Source organism: Pinus tabuliformis, chromosome 3_1 (assembly GCF_031772625.1).
Source record: "Pinus tabuliformis cultivar Carrire ecotype Pingquan chromosome 3_1, CPIR1, whole genome shotgun sequence".
Classification (NCBI taxonomy): domain Eukaryota; kingdom Viridiplantae; phylum Streptophyta; class Pinopsida; order Pinales; family Pinaceae; genus Pinus; species Pinus tabuliformis.
In genome coordinates, this window is record NC_142301.1 from 132,940,493 (window position 1) to 132,947,859 (window position 7,367).

The following is a 7,367-nucleotide window of genomic DNA, read 5'->3' on the forward strand; positions in this document are numbered from 1 at the left end:
AGCCCTAGCCCTAATGTGTTTCTTCTTATGACATGGAGCATTTGTTTCTTGTGAAGCTTCGAGAACTTTTTTGAAGTGATTTTCAAGAGAAATTTATCCCATTTATCCCCTTTTTTTATGTAATTCTTCTTCAATTAAAATTTTAACAAGCCGAAAATGATACACATTTCTTTCTATATTCTTAGGATTTATTCTAAACTTTTGAAGCCATCTTTTTAACACTGTTAATAAGATAATGAGATAAATTGATCTCATGAACTTTTTGAAAATGCATAAAATGACGAATATGATCGAACATTATTACAGCGTACTTGGCTTCACAAGTGATGAATTTATGTAGAACAAAGAGAACATCCCTCCATTTCCCTTTGAGTGTTGAGATTGGGATTTATCAAAAATTTCCTCCATGTCTCCCCCTTAATCTTTTGGTTTTAAAACCACTTATCTCCAGCCTCGATATTTCAGTGGCTCCAGCTAAGAAAGACGCTATAACCTTTAATCGAACGTCTACAATGTTGGCTTCCACTCCATCAAAGGCTCTGTCAAATGCCTTTGTTACCTCGATATCATATCCTTGAATTTTTTCTAAGAACGTCAACCAACCTGCTTTCTGGAACCTTTCCTTGCATTTTGGATAAGCTTCTAAGACCTTAGGCCCTGTAGGTTCAAATATTACCACAGGCGCCATCCTTGACATTTAGGAAGTATTAGTTCTCAAATTTGTTCGATCATCATTTTTATCAAGGGTAGTAGATGTATGGGTTAAATGATAGGCAAAGTGAATATGATGGAAAGGTGGCAAGGGGATAAACATAAGGCGAAATGAAATGTGATAGAAAAATGGCAAAGGGATAAACGAATTCGAGGTCAAATGTGCTTGACAAAATTATTCATTCCATCTTATGTAATTATGGAGAATTCAATCCATTTTTTGTAATTATAAAACTTCTTAACCACTTGATGAAACTATCAAGGCAATTTTCAAGCAACTTAATCAATGATGTATTCAAATCAGGATATAGTGGATTATATGATCTGGGTGGAGATTGTTATCATTACAAGAAGTCTTTTGAAATCATCCCCCTTGAGCATAGGTAAAAAATATGTCCATAAATTCTAAGTGTTATAGTCTCTTAAAAAAAAATGTTACCTGATATTACCTTTAATGTTGGAGATCTCAATCTTGTTGCTTGAATTTGATATGTGGTTGCTTGATGTTGATGAAGATGGTAAAGCTGGTGACAATAAATATGTAGAGATGCTCCATCACTTTAGAAGACTTTTTGGTAGCTATAAAAAGTGCGCACAACTACAGAAAGTATGCGATTTGAGAAAAAAGAATTATGGATTAACTCTTGAATTTATCCATGAATGTGTCGCTACCACATGTTGTTGCTTAGCTTTGTAAATAAAATTTACATGTTGGAAAATTTTAGATTTTTCAAACTCTTTTTTTTTACAAAGAAAAATCAAAATTCTATCTACCAAAGACATGTTTATAGTAAGAATTATTGTATACTTATGTTAATATCTTGGTTTACATAACTATACTTTTTTATTTTATTTTTTAAAGAAAGAAAATTAAGTTGAGCCAAGAGGGATAGAATAATTCTCCGCTTTTACCAATTCCATTTCTGAACGTTGAAGCAGATTTTGAATAAATTCCTTTCTTGTTAGGGGTTTATGATATAGCTTAAATCTATGCCCATTAACCATCATAGATCCATCTTAACTTTGAATCTACCAAGCGTCGAAAGGGAACAAATCTCTCAAGATACAAACTTCATTTTGAGTGCAATACTTGAGAAAAGGTTTGCACTTTGAGAGAATTTATTCCTCTCATCGCTTGGTGGATCTTTAGTTAAGATGGATCTATGCTTGTTCTTAATAATATTATTTATATTTTATAAATTTCACATCTCTATATATAAAAGTGTTCTCATATTTAATTTTACCAAAACCTTGGTTTAATATCTATGGAATATCCATGCAATATTTTTGGTAGTAGTGAGAATAAAGGGTTTAGATATATCTCAAAAGTAATCATAACCCTTTTGCTTTTAGATTTAACAAAAAAAATGTTATAAAATTAAATTAAAACAAATTATTTATAACATATTTTGATTGTGGAATGAGTTTGGGCACATGGAATTAATAAGCCATGGTATTGTAACAAAGCGTATTACAAGTTAATAATATCCATGGTAAAATGAGGGTGAATATCCATGTTTAAGAATAATTTTATATTGTAAGTCTATTATAAGTATTAAGTTTTTATGTGCTTATTAATTAAATTTAAATGTGGTTAAACAATAATTTTTAATTTATATGGTAAAATGGATCTTAATTTATAGTTAATATTTATATGTTGTATACTTTAATGTGACATGTATATTATGTTTTTATTTATTTTATCTAAAAGTTGTTCGTAATGTTATTAATAAAAACAAAATTACAATATAGCAAATTGAATTTTATTATTTTTATTATGATTTTCTTTTATCTAAAAAAATGTTCATAATTTTATTAATAAAAGAAAAATTACAATATAATAAATCAAATTTGACTATTTTTTTTTTTTTATGTAAGCTGCGGTAGTTCCTTTTTTTTTATAAAAGCAAGTTGTTCCATATACAAAAACTTGGTGCCCTCAACTTGCCCACATGGGAAACCAAGTCTATTGGCCACCTAAGTCTGTTATAAGCCATCCAGTAGCAGAATTTGACAAGTCTTTCAACCCAAGCTAAATACACTTCACAACTAGATACACAGTTTAAGGTCTGAACTGACATACTAAGACAAGAAAAGTAAAGGCTATCCGCTAAAAAGTCCGGTAAAACCTGGAAAGTAAAATACTATTCCTTGCTATCATCCTTTGCGGAATCCATGATGGCTGATGCCGCAGCAGAGTCACCCGGTTCTGGAGATAGCTCCATAATTCATTGCTGGATCCTATCCAGCTTGCTATCTTGCATAAACATCAGAATTTGTAGATTCTTCATATCCTTTTTGAGGTTGGGCATGACTTGGGTAATTTCCACCATCTCCCCTGCCACCTGTGCCAGAGCTCTGGCAAGCAGTTGCTTCATGACCCAGTGTATGTGTAAGGTTTGTTTGAATAGAGACATCCTGCCCCTACTATGCCCTGGGTCAGGGACGAGGTCACCCCATTCTTCTGTTTCCGGTTCTGAGTCTTCCTCCTTGATGTTTTCCTTCATCTCCTGAATCAACTTACGAATGCCGGCATCCGTTCCTACTTTGTATGCTCCGGTTGCCTCATTGATTGCCACCTCGATGGGTTTCCTACCCTTTCTGGGCTCTGCGGTCTCCAAAGTGGTAGGTTCTTTTTTTGCTATTTGGTTGGGGCACCCTCGACCCCCGCAGCCCCTGCCTCTGCCTAGGTGAGCCATCTCGTCGTTATCAAACTCCTGTTTATAGTTATCAACATAAAACGTTAGATTTGGAGAATCTTCATACGTCCAGTCCTTCAACATCTTTTTCTTTCTACGAATTCCCACCCAATTCAACCCCTCCATTTTGCTCTGGAGTATCATGGCTCTCTCCCACCGCAGTTTGAGGGAATAGGCCGTGCAATCTAACCTCCATTCCTCTCGAGAATTCCCATCCTTAGTTTCCCAGGGCTGACCCTTTATCCTAAATTTGCACTCCCTGGTCACGCCTATGCCCTGGCTCTTACTATGCAGTTGTTCTAGGCCATCTCTCTGCCACTCGTCCCTGTCCTCAGGCCTACCCTGTCGAAACCCCTTCCCAAAGTACCCAAGCTTACCCCCCTCGCTCAACATACTATACTTCTCAGTGGGAATTACAGGAAATAAATGTGAAGAAACATACCCGAAAATATGCTCAACCACAGAGGTCCCCCACGATTGCGCTGCCTTGCTCTCAACTTCCCTTCTTCACATTGTATTCTTTCCCCCAACTCTTACCACCCACATATATCCCTTCCCACCTACCATATGTCCCATCCTTTTTCCGCCGCCGTTCTTGCCACTCTCTCTCCTCATAATCGTCCGCCTTGTGCCACTTCTCTCCATAGGTTTTCCCATGGTCATGCAGGACGCCACCACGCCCTGCTGTACAAGCATGTGGGTAGTGGTCGACCGTCCTAGCCATCCTCTCCTCTTATTAGTCTTTATGCCCATGCCCTCCCACTTGATCACCTCGATCGGGGGGAATTTGACTATTTTTATTACTTTTATTTTTTTTATTAATAATTGAACCAACACTTAAATGTTTACACTCATTTATGGACATTACACTATCTCTCCCATACTGAGCTCTATATTAATTTTAAACATTAATTATTTTTTAATTGAGTTGACATGTAAATGTTTAGAAACATACATTTACACTACTACAACATTGCCCCATACAGCGTTGTAGAGCGCCTCTTGACACAACAAGTAAAGAGACACCCTCCTCATTAATAACTGACTTTAATTGATCCATTGTCATAAATTGTCTCTATTTCATATGGACCTAACCAATGTGTTTGGAGTGTTAGGTCCCTATAATACTATTGTAGCCCTCTTATTGTTATTGTTGTGCCCATGTAACCCCATATTGTTATTGTTGTACCCCATATAATCCCACTATTGTTATTGTTGTGCCCTTACATTATTATTGTTATGTAGGCTCTCATTATGTTGTGACCCTTTAGACTTCTATGTATACCAAGGAGGTCTTGTCATTTGAATAATCCGAGAATTGTTCACTTATGTGATGTAAAGGAGGTTTCCCCCTTGAAGAGGTTAATTTTCAAGTCGTTGATCTATCTTTTCTTCTGTTTTGTGATTTGGTTGCATAACATTTGGTATCAAAGCTTTGAATTCTAAGTTTTGTTGCTTCAAACAGGTCATATATAATTTTTTTTATTTTTTATTTTTATTTTTATTAATTAATTAATTAATTAATTAATTAATTATTTTATTTTATTTATTTATTTTTTTCTACGAGGCTTTAGAAGCTAAAATTTTGACAGAGTTGAGCCGAAGTGTTGGTCAACTTCGTGTAAAAAATTCAGATCTTGGTTTGCTATATTTTCTTAAATATGGTTCGAAGAAGTTAGGGTTTTTGCATGCTCCATAATTCACTCTCAAACGGGTGAACTAGGGAAAATCCTCATAAATTTCTCTACAAGTATCATATTTGAATTTCATAAGAAGTGACTGAAAGTGCACAGATTGTAGTTTTTGTGTATCATTTCATCGCTGAGGGTTGAAACAATGACACGTGGCATTTCGTACAAGTTTGTTCTACTGAACTAGTCCATAACCAGGGCTTCGTGGGAGATTGGGTATAACTTTATCTTGCGGGCCAATCTCAATATGATTTGTGGCATTGGAAAGAAGACTTAGAGGGCTACAACAAGACAAAATTTCAGGCATTGGAGAGTCGAAATTATAGAGATACAATAGTTTCAATATTGAGCTCCTAAAAGTAAGAAACATGTATGTGCGTATTTTTTTAAATTGCATAACTTTTGTTTGAAAAAACAATTTGAAGTGATTTAAAGGGAATATTGAAGCATGGATATAAGTATTTGGTTCTAAAATTCCTCCCAAACAAAAGAATTTTACACCCATTAAGCCCTTAAAAATCTCTACTATGACACATGAAGAGGAAGAATTGCAACATGATATATCAAAATTACTGGACCTACAAGTGCAACAAATTTCGCTCTCACAAACAACAACCAAAGATGAACTAAAAGGGGACATGAATGGTTTAAAAGCAGAAATAAAAGGTGACATGGATGGTATAAAAGTAGAAATAAAAGGTGATATGGATGGTATAAAAAGCTACATGAATGGTCTAAAAGCATACATGGAAGGTTTGGCAAAGCTGCTAGAAGAAAGACTTCCTAGTGGTGATAAGGTATTTCATGAAACTCATGAAGAGAACAAACAAAACATGAATTGGGATTTTAGAGAATTTGGGATGAAGACCAACCATATTCCAAAGATTGATATGTGAAAGTTTGATGGCAAGGATACGATAACATGGATACTGCATACAAAGCAATTATTTGATCTACATGATGTGCCGCACACACAAAAGGTATGCATTACATCTTTATATTTACAAAGAAATCAATTTGTGTGGTATCGATGGCTTTGTTCTAGTAAATCAATTTTCACTTGGATAATTTTTACGGAAGAATTGGCAACACATTATGAGGATACAAAGAACAATTCCTTCTTTATTCAATTGATAAATCTCAAACAAAAGGGTTCAATGGTTAAACACATTGAGGACTTCCAAAGATTGAATATCAAGGTAAGTGATATTCCAGAGGAGCATAGTGCTAATGTCTTCATGGGGACTTTAAAGGATAACATCCCACATGAGGCTCACCTTTGAGAACCTAATTCATTGGAGAAGGCATTCAAGGTGGCAAGTGTTGAGAAATCAATGCTAGTAGGATTAGGGTTAGATTTCTCTTTCTTGATAATTACTTGTGAATTATGTTGACTTCTTTTACTTATTTGTTATATTATATTTTATCAAGCAATTACCAAATTATGTGTGCATGAAGATCACAAAAACACAAGACACAAGATGTAGGCACTCTGCCAGGGAAAAACCTCTATCTAGGGGAACGCCCAATCAAAATATCTTCCTTCAACAGTTTTCCTTGAGACTCTTCAACCTAGACAAAAATCTCCTCCACATCAAGTCAACCTCTCCTTCTTCGATCCAACCTATGACCTAGCAACAGCAACACTTAGACCCTAGCAATTTCTACTTGGTAGCTTCCGTCATCAATAACAACTTCGACCTTGACAAGGAGACTTCGGTCTCCTAAACCAGCCCACACGCGAGGAGAGAGAGAGAGAGAGAGAGAGAGAGAGAGAGAGAGAGACGCACACCAAAACTTCAATTTTATTCATTCCTTCCTCCTTGACCATCACACTCCTTTTAGCCCCTTCCTTCAACTTTGCACTTTTCCCGGCTTCAACTTCCAGCTTCAGATATCAAACTAGGCTTGGGAGAGTGAGATGCTCCAAATGAAGTCGAACTGCCTTGTATGTATAGCCTTCCAATGAGGTTGAATTTCCTTCCTTGAGGCCAACTTGATATTCTTGAGGCCGACTTGGTGTGGAGGTTACATAATTCATTTTTGACTAAAAAATAATTCTTTTTACATTGTTCGAAAGCCCAAGAAGGGTCTCATAAAATATACAATGACTGTAATGACTCTTTATTAATCCTATGAGTCCACAATGGGGACTTTGACTAATAAAATGATGACCCAAGCATGAAACCCATGCTTTAATAAGTCATTGTAACAATAATAAAAATTCTTTTGACAAATACATTTTATGAAGATTGAACCTAGTTAC